At 47.5% G+C, this 14,752-nt stretch overlaps 1 protein-coding gene across 3 annotated transcripts in view; it reads left to right on the plus strand.

The window, feature by feature from the left end:
* Positions 1–341: 341 nt before the first annotated feature.
* AMOT (angiomotin) overlaps positions 342–14,752 on the plus strand; it is a 65,729-nt gene continuing 51,318 nt past the window's right edge. For 2 of the 3 annotated variants that reach the window (XM_075053745.1, XM_075053746.1), the window contains exon 1: positions 12,437–13,388. The gene's annotated coding sequence lies outside the window, so the exon portion shown is untranslated. Of the gene's footprint in view, positions 523–12,436; positions 13,389–14,752 lie in introns of those variants that run through there. The other variant, XM_075053743.1, reaches the window with a different exon arrangement.

Below are 14,752 nucleotides of genomic sequence, written 5' to 3' on the forward strand. Positions count from 1 at the left end.
TTGACGCCTGCCTTCTTGGCGTGCCTCGCAGCCCAGACGGTACTTCACAGAGGACTTTTGCGCCTTTAGCCCGCAGATGCCTGCGTGTCCCAGGCCTGCCGGAGAGACGCTGCCTGCATGGGCCACCCGCCTGGACCGCCTCTCTTCCATCGACCGAGACGGGGAAACCTAAAGGAGCCTGCGGAGGCAGCTCCCTTCCGAGCGAGGGCTGCGTTCCTGCTCGGCGCTGAGGCGGTGAGGCCGGGTGAGGCCGGGCGAGGCGGGCCGGCAGCTCCCGCCGGCGGGCGGTGAGGCGGCGGGGCGGTTGGACTACACTTCCCGGCTGCCTTTGCAGGGCGCTGGCCCAGCGGGGGATGCCGGGTGCCGTAGTTGCAGCCGCCTGGTGAAAGTTAATAACTGAATCTGGGGTAGGCACTTCCCAGAGCTCCTCGGTGTCTCTCATTGCCATGCCGGCTTTGTCACCTCGGAGGGAAGAGGAGCAAGATGGATGAGCGGGCGGCCGCTGGGGCAGGCGCCCGCGGGGTAAGGAGCGGGTGTGGAGGGGGGGGGAGGCTCGGGCCGCCGCTGCGAGGCCGGCTGCCGTTGAGGGGAGCGCGGCTAGCCGCTGCCCCGCCGGACCCCCCCCCCGCTCCCCGCGACGAGGAGGGGGGCCGCGGCCGCCCTTGCCCCGGCTGGGATGCCGGGCTCGGGGGCAGGTGCAGCGGGGAGCGGGCGCTGGGGTTCCCCCGCCGGAGGGGCTGCTGAGGCGGGGACGCGCGGCGCCGGCTCCCGCCTAACGGCCGCCGTGGCCCCGGCCCTCCTCTCGGCGCCCCGCTCCTGCCCGCGGCCCCCCGCCTCCATCCTGAGGTAAATGCCGGCCCGTCCTCGGCGCTGCCCCCTCCTCGCACCTCCCGGGACGGGGCTGCGCGGCCCCGCGGCTCCCCCGAGGCGGGGGTCCTCCCTCAGAGCCCGGGGAAGGGGCTCCCGTGTCTCTCCCCAGCCCTCACGGAGACCATCTCCTTCCCCGGGCGAGGGGGGCGGGTGTGGGGCACTGCTGTGGCTCAACCCGTCGCCCCCCCGGGACCGCGTCCAGTGTTTGGGGGCCACCGCAGGCACCCCCGGTGGTCTCGGGAAGGTCTCGTCATGGGGAAGCGGCGAGATGAAGGCTGTTGAGGGCTTGCGGTGGGGGCTGCGTGATGTGTGTGGTAGTAGGGACGGAGGAGTCGGTGCAGAGGAGAGAGCGGAGCTGTCCTGTCCCTTCCCAGGTCCATTTTCAAGTCCAGGTAACGCAAGGGGATGTTTTGCTACCTACAGTCCTGCAGAGGAGGTCCAGGGCCTCCGCCTCTGCCACAGCTGCAAGAGATGGTGCCTGCTCTGCCTTCCTTATCCTGCCAGAGTCCCTGTCCCTGCCGGCCCCAAACACCCACAGGAGCTGATCCGCATCTGCTCAAACTCTGAATTAAGCAGAAGCAACTCCAAGTCCTCTTGCTTTGATCTCTGAGAGAACAAAATGCCAGTCTGAGGGTGATAATCCCCAAAGAGTTAAAAGCTTTGCGTTTGCATCCTTGCCTGGTAGACAGTAGGGATCCCACCAGCCCCTTGAGGCTCTGGGTTTAGCCATCCCCGCTACTACTTCATCATCTGCCCTCAGGTTGAAAGATTATGCCTTTCATTAGCAGACTGATTCAGGTAGGCCCATAAATATTCACCGTGACGTTTACCACATGGTTGAAGCAGAAATCCCATCTGTCTCGATTCCAAGATGCTTTTTGAGGATGGTGAGGGCTGGAAGGCCAAATTTTAGCGTGGAGGAGCTGTGGTGGACACAGGAACTTGGGTGATCTTAAACACCCATTGCTTTTCCTTGATGCTGTAAATAGCCAAGAACTGACTGAATTCCCAGCATATGGCAGGATAGCCCAGCACTTCTGTAGTGCAGGCTCCTGGGGGGCTGTTCTGACTTCTCACGACATTCAGGTCCAGGCTCTGGCCCTTGGCATCCTCACCCGGAATCTCCCATCATGAGATGCATAGAGAAGATCCCCATTCAATTTTCAGGTTAAAATTTTCAGAGTGTCACCTCTGATAAATGATCCTCAATTCAGCCCTAATGCAGTATAAAATAGCAAATTCCATTTTAGTTCACTTTTCATTTTTGTTCCACTTCTTAATGATAACTTTTCATTAAGCATCTAATCCTGTCCTAGCATTTTTCATCAGTGGGGCTCAAGGTGCTTTACAAAAGAGGTAAAAATATGATTATTCTAATTATCCTTATTAAGGCTTAGGTTTTGGGCAGCTTCTGCAGATAATATAGGTCATAAATAATTAAGAGTACAATCTAATTAAAAGAAATCCCCAGTCATAAACCAAAGTGCCATACTGAAGAAGCCAGTCATCAAAGGCACGGCCTTGTAACCTAATCTCCCTGATCAGAACAGTATCCCATTAACCCACAAATCTTTGCTCTCCTGACCTGTCTGCCCCAACAGCAGGTACTTCCACGTGCCTGTGCAGGACCCAAGGGAGGGAGAGGGTCAGGGAGTTTGTGACCAAAAGCAGTCTGGAGAGTGTTCTATTAAAAGTCCCTTATCATGTCATTTGTATAAAGATCTGGTGTTCGGAGGCTTACCAAAATATACAGCCTGAGCTGTACAAGGTTAGGCTTAGAACTCATTTAGTTTTTTAGCAGGAGTAGTTACTGGAAATTAGAAGCATTGCTCAAGCTGGAGTCCAGAAGATAGAAAGAAGGTTGTGGCCTGGATCCAGTTCATATGTGACCTAAATAGAATTCTGACCCCGAAACTTGCTCTGAACACCTTGTCAAATTTCATGGAAGCTGGACATGAACTTTCATGTTTGGGAGTTTGAGCTCTAGATTGCTAGTGCTGAACTGGGTCTGTGTCTCCTGACAGTTGCATGTCCCCACTGGAAGCTGACTATCTCAGGACCGCTGTTTATCTACATAATTCAGCAGTAGGGCTACATGGATGAAATCCTTGTTCTCATTCCAAATACCTGCCGTCACATATTACTTATTCTGTGGGAATGTTTTTGCTCCGATTTGTGGTTATGCAGTGTTCAGTGATGACCTAATTGCAACGTTCTCATTAGGCAGAGAAATTTCTGAGTTTGGCTTTATAGTTCACCTTCTTAGTAAGTAAATCATTGCTCCGTAACACTGTCTACCATCAGTACTGTCACTTTAGCCCAAGGTTTTATGAGGGATCATAAGGCTGGTGAAGGCACTTTGAAGCGTGTGTATCTACAACAGCTTCTCACACTTTACCATTTTAATGTCTAACTTAGCTCAGAGCGAGCATAGACAGTCTCATTGATGAAAACGCCTGAATCTGATGACCTGTAGCACCTTTCTTACCACTAAAGAAACTGCACCTGTGTTAGTTTGGTGTTGGGTAATTTCCTTGAAAGTTGGGCATATATGAGCAGCTACAAATAACGCTGAAAAAGGCCAGACTGCCTTTCTGACTGTCTCGTGATGACGCTTAATCTTGGCCAGGGAATGCTGGTGTAATTTTCAAATGTAACTCAAAGGGATGTTGGTTGCAAGTTACATTAAAATGAGTCCCTAAGTCCCTTAGGGTCTTGGAGAGACCTATATCTTGATCTATCTGTGCCATAATATCTTCATTTGTATTGTGTTAAACTGTAATTCAGTCTCGTATGCTGGAAGCTTTGACTAGTAAGGCATGACTGGAGCTCCGAGTAATGCTGGTGGTACTGGAAATGTACTAAAAATGACAGAAGGGAACCTACAGAAATAAGGAAGCAGGGAGTGCAGACATTTTAAGCAGCAGAAAGAGGGAGGGTGAGAACAGAAGAAAGGGGGGGAGGGACAAAGGACGGGAAAATGTAAAACAAAAAGCAGGAAGAAAACGAAAACACCACCGTTCTAGGTGACAATCAGTGTGGTGTGGTGTGGGTGAGGCTTTGCAACTGAACCAAGTTTCCCTAAGAACACTATCATATGCCACTTATGGGAGGGAGGAGAAGGGAAGAGGGTTCCTGGAGAAGTGCATATCCACACAATGAAGTCTTTGGTTTCTTCCCTTGCACATTTGTAGAGCGCTCACGTCTTACCCTTACCCCAGGAGACATTCCCATTTCCTTTCATTTACCAGTGTTTGGAAGGCGGAAGGAGATGAGGCACTGTTGGGTTCCCTTATTAACTTAATCTGTGGGAAGCCCTACATAAATCATTGAATTTCCTAGTCTTGATAGAACGAGATATTTGTACAGTGAAGTCAAACAGAAGATCGAGGTTCCTGCACAGGGAGGCTCTGACGCTGTTCCAGTCCTGTGCCTGTGACTCTTACGCGTGCATTTCTTTGAAGTCTGAAGCTTAGGAGTCTGCATTAATGATCAAGGGACAGAGCTGAATACGGAATTCATATGGTACGAAGGTAAAGGTGTGGGTATGAATGTGGGAAGAGAATATTTAAGAGCAGTCTGGCATGTATAGTTAATAATATTAAAAAAAAGTAATCATGTTAATTTCCTATAGTTACTCAAGTTCTCAAGGCTTTTAGCATCTTCTCATTCCTTGTAGATCAGTGATCTCTTGTGAGGTCCTGTCATGTCCAAAATATTAACTTCCTTGAAAAGTAGAAAACTTGAGGTTTAAAAACTTTTGTTTTTAAACTTCCCACTTTTGTCCAGTGGGAAACTTGCTCTGATCCCTTAGGCAGGAATCTCTGTTCCTCATGCAGTGTTCTGGAGTGCTGTGCTTGGCATTTGGCTGTCACTCTGTCCCACTCAGCCAAGTGTTGGTGATCCCTGAATGCTTAAAAAGTTCCTTGGGACTCTCTGTAGATGTGAAGCTCTTCTGAAGTTGACATTTGTCAGGAGCAGAATGCATTAGAACAATTATTTCTGACTTTGACTTACGACTATGTTAAAACTCAGTTATTTTTACCACTGTGTTTGTTCCTTTTAGGGCTTTTAGCTGTTTCTCTAATTCAGAAGCTGTTCTTCCCATTTTTTGTTTCATAAAGTAAAAAAGTCAAAATAAAATGCTGTGTATCTTGCTACACTTAATATACAGATACCTACTGACTGAAACAGTGAAATAGACCCTGGGTTTCAATTTCTGACCCACTATTTTAACTGCTTTTTCCAGAACTCCACCCTAATTGCTGCTTTTTCTTGATTGAGCAGCAAATCAGTTCCCCTCTAAACCCCAGGACTACCAAAATTCAGATTTTTCTGAAGAAGCAAAGGTCAGATTTTCAAGACTTAGCTTCTATGTAGGGACCTTATGAAGCAGATCCTAAGGTGGTATTTATGTCCTACCAGATATGGAGCTGCTTTCAAAATACCGGCCCTAGGTACCAGAGGGTTTGCAGTCTTGCTCTGGATGTCTCCCATGTGCTGCAGGGGTATAGACCTACCACAGGACTTTGGGTGCACTGGGCCCTCACTGGTACCGCTTACGCTCCCACATCATTTTATTCAGCTGTGGCTGCACACTCCACCTGATACGAGGGTTGACTCTGCTCCTCAAGCAGAAAAACTGGAGACCCCAGGCCTCTCCCTGTGAATGACTGGGACCCCTTTCTCCAACATACGTTGCTGCTGTAAACTGAATCTCTTCAGCATCCCAAATACTTTGAAGCCATCCTCATTAAGAAGTTCCCGAGTGCCTTGCAGGCATTGAAAGGGAGGGATGACAGATCCAGCCCCAGCAATGCAGAGCTGAGCTGAGGCAGTGGCTCATTGCTTCACAGCTGTTCTCCAGTAATGGCTTTACTCTGACTCAAATAGATAGGGCTGCATTATGAAGTCTCATGTATTTTTTTTTTTAAACATTGGATTTCTTTATGTATTTAATGCCATAGTGTAAGTGAATATTTATGAAGGCATCTGAGGTCTTTGGATCAGATATGTCATATAAAGCTCTGAAGCCCACTGTAGCCCAGCAGAAAAAACCCATCCCTGACATTGTTCTCCCCTCTTGCCCCCGGGGAATTAAAAAGACAAATTATTTTAAGCAGTTCAACATGTACTGAGCTTTAGTTTGTTAGCTAAGAAAGAGTATAATGTCTTTCCAGGACTACGTTCAAAACTAAAGAACAAAAAGCTACCTTGAAAAATGGCCATTGGGAAGCAGACCAGCAAAAGCCAAGAAACTTGAGCCCTTTGCTAATGAATACTCTGTCCTTAACTCACATTGTCTCTTTTGTTTCCCACACTTTCATGAGCTGCACATGGATTCAATTTGCCAGTCTTTAACCCTTCTTACTGATGCCTGATCTGTGCATAGTTTGGAAACTGGGACAGCTGTCACTTAGGTACTTGGCTTTGGTTTTGTTTTTTTGCTCCTGATCTGTTTGTCCCTGTGCAGTCTCTGGCTCAGATGCGGTAAAGTAATCCACCAGGGGTGTGGACAAGGCTTGGGTGCATGCTGGGGAGAGGGAGTCAAAGCTTTTCCAGCTTCCTGGCAAAGGGTGTAATAGAGACAGCACTGGGAGCAGGTTTGCTTTGATTAAAACATAGTAGCATTTCCACTGTGACTACCGTAGAGGAAGATGTTGGTGCTATACTAGGACTTTTTTTAAGAAGAGCTGTTTTTCTTGGCATAGCTCTAAAATTGATGGAAAGTCAGGGTGGAGCCAAGGGATTTGGCATCATGGGAGCTTCTCACACCAGCTTGTCTTTGTGCTACAGCACAGCAGAAGTGCCTTCTGCGGAAAGAAGCATTCAACATCAGATGTTTATTTGTGACAGTGAAATTTATTCCAGTGAATGATGATTGCCCATAGTAAATATACTTCTTAGTAATAACTAGATTGTTTCCAAAAACATAAGTAGCTCCTAGAGTTGCTGTTTGCTAAATTGATAGCGATCTATTTAATCATCCATTTAAAACAAAAAACATCATTCCATATCGAACGCATAATGCATTTTCATTCCTCATTTTTCCTCTAGATAAGTGTTGAACAAAGATCACCAGCAGAGAGTGCTGGTGCTCTTCCAGAATGTGTCAGCAGCTTCTGAAATCGATTGTAAAATCTAATCAGACTTTGTTCTATAATTCTATTTTTAGTATTTCATTTCTGTGAAAATGAAATGTTAATCAATTATCTGTAACTTGATATCTTTCTGTCTCTAATTATCAATCTTTTTGTAGTTTACTACAGGAGAAAGATCGTTTTTAGGAGCACAACTATGTGCTCAGAAAAATTATAATTGTCACTTTTTGAAGCAATTATTTAACAGAAGTTCATATATTTTGTTCCAATGCATTGGACCTTTTTTGTACATAACATTATTTCTCATTTCATTTCTCTTCTTTCATTTCATGTTCAAAGTAATCTGTTTACTATTCAGTACAGCTTCTATGTAGTAGGGGAAGCTGGTCCTGCTCCTACAATTATTAGAGCTCTAGCATCTATATGGCGCTCATTGGTTCACTGACACCGTACTTTTAACCTTCCCAGGCAACGGAAGGTTGCTTCCAGCCAAAGATTACTTTTGGTTGGGCCTCTTTCATTTCTCAGTTCTGAGTCTGCTTCGACATCCACATTAAAAACGAGTTGCAAAAGCTTTAAATCAAAAAGCACCCCTTATTCCTTGTCCCCATGATATTTATCAATACCGTTGCACCATTATAAGTCCCGGAGATTTTGAAAAGGTTAGGCTTTTTGGTTTCAAATCAGCCGTGGTTTTCCCCTCTTAATCTTTATGGTCATTGAAATATCAGGATTATCAAGTCTGTTTTTTGCTGCAGAACCTGCTGTGCATCTCGCTCTCTTGTGATTTCATACATTCTTTAGTCATCGAGAGCAAATAAAGACTGTGTTGAAGTGCAGGGCCTCCATGCCTTACTCTTACGGTTTACTCTGATCCAAATCCACTGGAAGTTGAGGGAATCTTTTAACTCATTTCAGCAGATTTTGAAGAGACATCTCTTTTTAAAGAGGCATGAGAGGCAAGAGTGCAGAGAAATGAGGGAGATGGTCAACTTTCATACATCAAGGTTGTTAATGTACAATAGACATCAGTTGAAGGCTTACAGGTCCTTATCTGGGAGAAGAACGGTGTCTTGTAAGGAAATCCCTTTGTCCAGACTAACCCTGCTGTCCTTATTTTGCCAAAACTACATTTAAGTCTAGGGGACTGGGGCGTGAATGTGTTCAGAGCAAAGCTGAAACATTTAATTTGTTTTTCCATAGTTGGCAGTTGCTCATCACTCTTCTGGTTACACAGCTTTCTTCTGAAATTCTGCATAAAAAGGGGCCAAGGTTCAGCAGTTAGAGTAATTCTCTTTACAGGTGGTACCTGATCAATCAACTCATGGGTGACACATCACTGCTGACCTCTATATTGCATTTCACTGTGGTAAGCTGTTCCTTTTCTGCCCCTTCCTGTGCAGGCCCTTTCTTCACCCAAGGAACCATGCTGAACTTGAGTTACACTACATTAGAGGTACCATCCAGACTGACATACTTTTAAAAATCTTCACACGCAGTAGCATACAAAACCTTAGATGAGCAGGAGCCATGTCACAGGGTAAATCACTATATAGACAGGACATGAAGTTGGCTATGCAAAAGTCTCTGTAGCAATTACTTCCCTCCCAAAAGTTATATGTGGTCATTAAAGTTTTCTTATATAGAATTGATAGATTAATAAACTTGTGTAGGAAGACACAGCAATTACTTAGTGAAGAGCAGAGGAATAAATAGTGCATAACTGCTCCAGCTCCTGTGTTTTGAAAAGTAGAATTTTTCTAGCAATTCCATGCATGTCAAGTTTCATGGTAGTAATTTCTGGTGTTGTTGGTCTATGAATACCTGTCATTACCATCTGTTGGTGAATGATAACTGGTTTTACATATAATTCATGCCTCAATCTCATGTCAGTCAGATTGAATTTGTTTCTCTTCAGAAATCATAGCTGGTCTGCAGCTGTACCCAATGGCAGGACCTGAGGGAGCCTTTCAGGGTTTGTTACAGCTTAGGGATGGATTTAGCAGCAACATCAAATCCTCTACATACAACTTAAACATGGCTGTGACCACCCTGAAGGCCTTGGCTCCTCTCCATCCCCGTGGTAAAATGGCAGCAAAAGCTGCAATGCTGTATGTCCCAAGTTCACCGTACGCGCGGGCAGCAAGGCAGGTTCTGTGGCCTGTGACTCTCGGAGACTCTCCAAGTCTAGACTGAACTCCTGGCATGACTTTGGACAAACCACTTAACCCTCCTGTGCCTTGGTGCCTTCTCCACACATTTCTTGTGATTCTTACATGGTTTTGAAATCTTCTAATCTTGTTCTGATCTGCATCCCCTAATGTATTTGTTCACTTACTTCCTTTTCTTCAGTGAATGTATCTGTCAAACTGACTTCGGCTCCTATGGCAAGAAATACAAAGTAATCTCCCTTTTCATATTTACCTATTCCTTGCTCCTGCTCACCTAGTGAACTTGGCCTCAGCTCCTCTTCTTAGGCTTTTTTACTGTTGCTTGCATTACTGTTTGTTTACTGTAAGGTCATTATTTCACCCAACAGCTTTTTTACAGACTAGGCAAAGAACCCTCTGCTTTGGTGGTGGTGGAGATGTACTGTCTGGTCCCAAGAGCTAAATGGCACTTCTGAGCACTGTTAACAGTTTATTTTTATGTGCAAGAAGAAAAGCTCTGTTAAACTGGCCCGAGATCAGAGATCCACGGAAATTAATTTACACCCCTCTCAGCTGCACTGAATGGACGCAGGACTGAGCAGTAATTTCTCTCTGTACTTGAGGGATAATATCAGCAGCTTCCTGAGCTCCAGCTGCTGTGGACAAAGGACGGCAGAGTTACAGCGATTCCTGGAGGGAGGAACTTTAAGATGGAGGAATTTTAAAGAATGTGAAGGACAACCTCTTAAAAAATTGTAGGTGGAGCAATTCCAGGTCAACCAAACACTTCAGAAGCCCAAGATTTATTTTCCTACTTTGAACTAGTTGCCGTTGTGGCGTTTATCTTTTGTGCTTTTTAACACATCTACTGTGACCTTTGTATGATTGCATAAATTGGCCCGAGTACGCTGGAACAGTTATTAGGAACCCCTTTCTTGTGTTGTTTCCTGAATTCCCACATTGTGGCGTGATGTGTGTATGGAAACTGCTCGCTTCCTCCACTGGCAGCCGTTCAGATGTGTGCTGGAGCTCCTGAGGACTGGGCTGGGCGGGGAGCTGGGTGAAGGGAGGATGCAAGGGGAGAATATTTTAAGGAAGACAATGTGGATTTCATGCATCTTTGTTCTTTTCCAGTTCCGATAAAGCTCTTATCTCCAATTGTGTGGGTTAAACATGAGCAGTGCTAGTGCTCTGTAGAATAAACAGCAGCAGATGAGTTGAGGTTAATGTGCCTTGGGCAAGGCTAGCTGCTTTTCAGTGTCCGCATTAAGCAGTATTTTTACTTTCCTGATGACTCTACCTTCTCTCTTTACTCCCCACTCTTTTCTTTTAGCATGTGGGAGGGAGACAGGGTGTGTGATTGAAGCACAGTTTATAACTCTTATTTAAGTCAGTGTAGCTATATATTTCCCTTACAACTCTACCCCACAGCATCTAGCAAATACGTGCTTCATTAGCTTGTTCTGCGTTGTCTTTTTTTGTGTGTGTGTGTGTGTTTGCAAACTGTAAGGTTATGGGATGTTAATGAACTGTTTACATGTCTTTCTACATTTGTTCCACTGAAATGTTCCAATGAATGAATGTCAGTTATGAGGGAAAAAATAGATGTTTATATACGCTGCATTTGGGATTTCTGAAATTTGACTTCCTGAATTTTTTTCCAGATCTTTCTTTTCAATGTTAAGAGTTGGGAATGTTGGAAAGGATTCCTTTGCTTAGAGCAATTAAAAGGTAAATGGCTGAATCATGTTATCTCTTCTCACACGAAGAGCCCTAGTGAAGAGGCCAAGTTTCACAGTGCAAGGATTTGACACGTGGCCAGTTTTGCGCATTTAGTGCTTTTGGAAAATGGTGTCATCTTACGGCCAAACATTACCAAACTGGGACTACTTAATGGGCTTAATATTTGCATGGTCTGGCCTCAGTGTATTAAATCAGTTGTGGACACACCATGACAGCTTCTCTGATTTTTTGTTTTGCTCTTTCTTGAAATCACAAGTTAGTGAACAGGAGCCAGGAGAAAAGTAGAAGCTGTCACTTGGCCATCGTCCTCTGGAGTTCACGGACCGGCGTGACCTCACAGGGGGAGGATTCGAGTGCATTGTATGCAAAAGCCAGAGGAGGAGGTGGACTGTGAGAAAGGCAAGGTACCACCGTATGTACACAAATACGTCCCTGTTGAAGGACCAGTTTGTTATCTCTGGCCTTGTTTAGATTGGGGATTTGCCCTGATTACAGGCATCAGGCTGGGAGAAGTTAAAGTTCTTACCCCATTTCAGAACAAGGGCTTTGCCTCTCTGGTACAGAGGTTGGTACCACTGCAGAGATGACTGCGTTATTGCCATTCCCAAGTGCTATTAGATCTGCCAAAAGAGGGAGACCAGCTTAAGCCTTTCTCTTTATCAGCATTTTGGGATCATTTTACTGGCTGCCTTTGAATGGGGAGACATGCACAAATTCTTTAAAGGTTGTTATGTGTTTAAAGCCAAACTATTTAAGTTGAAATTCTGCAGGGTGATTGAGGCACTAAAGCCTTGAACAAAACCCACCTCTGCACGTGGCTACCATCTTTTATCATACGGTGAAATGATGAAACACAGCAAAATCATGGTTGCATTTGGGGAGAATACTGAAGTCTCTTCCATCTCCTCTTTCCGCACCAACCCTTAGATCCAGCTGTGGCAAAGTAGTAGAGGTCTGTGGGCGTTTCCCGTCGTGATAGCTTTGGAAGGCTGCGCGATGTGTGTTTTAGTTTTAAGCAGAACGCGATATACAGGGAACTCCTTTAATATCCTGCTTCTATGCTGTTAGTCACGATCAGTTCTTGCCACGCTTTCAATTATTTTCAGCATTTGGCCAGCAAAAAGTGGGTGAGTCAGATCCTTGGCCGGTGTACGTCGGTCTAAACCCATTTAACTCCACTGACTTAGCGGAATGGTTTTGAGACCTGGGGCTAACCCCTGTGAACGCTTCTGCAGGTGGCCAAGGGACTGGTCGTACGAAGTTCCTCCGAGCCCCCCACCACCCCCTGCGGGCTGCCGCCGGGCCGAGCGGGGCCAGGCCGGAGCTCCTCGGGGCCAGCTGCCGCGGCTCTGCGGGGGCGCCGGCTCCCGCGGGGCGCGGCGAGCGCTGCTCCCCCGCGACGGGACGGGACGGGACCGGCTTGCCCGCATTCCCCCCCCCCCCCCCAGCCCCAATAGCGGCCGGGGCTGCCCCGCGCTCCGCCGGCGGCGGAGCGAGGGGCGGCGGCGGGGCGGGGCGGAGGCGGGGCCGCCGGGGCGGGGGGGGGGGGCGCTTCCTGCCCGCCCCGGCGGAGCGCCGTCCCGCGGGGCGTCCGCGCCGCAGAGCGAGGCGGAAGGAGGCGGAGGAGGGAGCGGAGCTGCCCCGGCCCGGCCCGGCCCGGCCCTACCCTACCCCACCGTGCCCTGCCGCCGTGTGCGCGTCGGTGTGAGCCTGCTGCCGCGGGGAGCGTGTTGCCGGGGGGGACGCTGCCGCCCCAGCCCCGCGGCTCCTCCGTACCCGCCTCGCCCCCCCCCCCCTCCCCCGCTGCGCACAGGTAACCGCGGAGAAAGAGGCGCGGAGCGGATCGGAGCGGAGCAGCTTTCCCCCGGCCGCGATGCTGCGGGCCGAGCTTCCCTGCCGGGGCCGCGGGCGCTGTGAGTGCCCCGGGCGGCGCTGCCACTGACAGCGGAGCCTGCGCCGGGCCACCTCCACCGGGACGCAGACTGTCCCTTCTTTTTGTTGATTCTGCCGTTCTTGAGATACCGCTATCCTCCTTCCAGGGACTGCGGGCAGGTCCTCTCTGGCCGTATTGGATTCTTACCCATCTGTCTTGGTTGCCTGTCTGAAAGTATATTTATCTTTAATAAAAGAGAAAGTCGAGCCACAAATCCAGTTCGTATCACGTTCCCCTTTCTGTGGAGTCCGGTTTATTTCTGCAGTTTAAAAAGTTTATTCCCCCCCGCTCCAGTTTTATTGACACTGGGGATGAAGAAGGATTTGCGAATGAAAGCGCCTTGAAATACAACATCCTTTGGAGAGAGCTCTGCAGTCCGCCTGTTGAGTCTCGAATTCCACCCTTTGCCCCTGCTGAATCCACTGTTCTGCCCTTTACTCTCCGGGGTAAAAAAACAAACAACAACAACAAAAACCCGAGGGAAAAAAAATACCTTTGGCAGCAGGGAAGCTTTGTGTGACTGACCCAACGAGCTCCAAGTGTCCAGTTTCTGAAAAGAAGAAAACCCTTTTGTCTTCAGCAGATCAGTAGGTAAGAGACTCATAGCGCATGGCGCAAGGGACTCGGCATTCATTCTTGCAGCCTAAACCTGGGAGTTAGACTGGCTCTCTTCTCTGTCAGCTTTTGCCCATCACTTCTCTCTCCTGTAAAGGTTACTCTTCATCTTGCACAATTCCTGCAAAACAAATACGTTCGTCCGCTTTTTTTACCGCTGGCAGTAAATAGCCAAAATTAGTAGTGATGTACTTGTGTGTAATTGGATAAAGTAAAATTCTGTGGAAGTCGCTGAAGTGGGTTTTTTGTCAGGCTGTGTTTGAAAGCAGCCGTGTTTCTTGTGGTGCTCTTTTCTTTTGACAAAATAATCGCAGTCATTGTGCTTGTAATCCACGTGTTAAGATTGTCTTTGCTCGTCATGCTTCACAGAGAAGCATGTATGTGCATTTACGTATGCACGCGTGCAAACAGGGCTTCCACAATCAGTTGAGATTCCTTGTTTCACACTGGAATTTGTTTTACATTAAGTGCTTTACTGCTGTGTCACAAGGTGTAAAAGTGTTCAACCCATAATTAACACACCTTAACAGATAATTGAACATGGCTAGGAACATGCTTGGCATTGTACAGAGTGAGTATGAGGATATGTTTTCTTTGTTTTAAGATTTTTTTTAAAGTAAGACTGAAACGCAGCAGGGACATGTGCACATAATAACTGGATGGAGGCCCAGTCTCTGTGCAGGGAAGCATATTTTGTAGCATACTCCTTTCTCTAGGGGCCAAGCGCTGAATGTGTACTGCTTTACAAGTGATAATACTGCTGTGAATTTCTGATTTTCCTTCTCCCCCAGCTCTGTACCCCCATACCCACTTCCTCACGGCCATGTTTCATTGCTACCAGTCCTTTGTGCAAGGCAAGGACCTGTGGAATTTTGTGTGGCTGGTAGTAGGACTCGTCTTTGCAGGGAGAGTTATATTGTTCCCTGTGGAAACACACAGCATCCCCCGGCAGGAGGATCTGGCTGTTTATGTGTTGAAACCAGCCTTGACATCATGCTCTTCCCCACTGCGTGGGTTTTTCCTGTAGATGATACAGGAAATGCTACATATTGGTCTGTTGTGGTCTCTGCTCCTCTTTCTTTTTTTTTTCCTTTCCTCTTCCCTGTAGGGATATCGGTGGGAAAAGAAGGTGGAAAAGGTGTCCTGTTCCTGCCTTAGAGGGGGGGCAGCAAGTCAGCGTGCTCTGAGCTGACGGACCCTCAGAGAACTGAGGGCGCCTCAGTCTCTGCTGAGTTGCAACAGCCAGCGGGGCACCTTGCAAGAGGACTGGGGTAGGTGACTGACCAGCATCCATCTTGGGGGAGAGGACGTTGCATAGGTTTTGGCTACTGTGTCACTTT

The sequence above is a fragment of the Buteo buteo genome, chromosome 22, assembly GCF_964188355.1.
Source record: "Buteo buteo chromosome 22, bButBut1.hap1.1, whole genome shotgun sequence".
Lineage (NCBI taxonomy): Eukaryota > Metazoa > Chordata > Aves > Accipitriformes > Accipitridae > Buteo > Buteo buteo.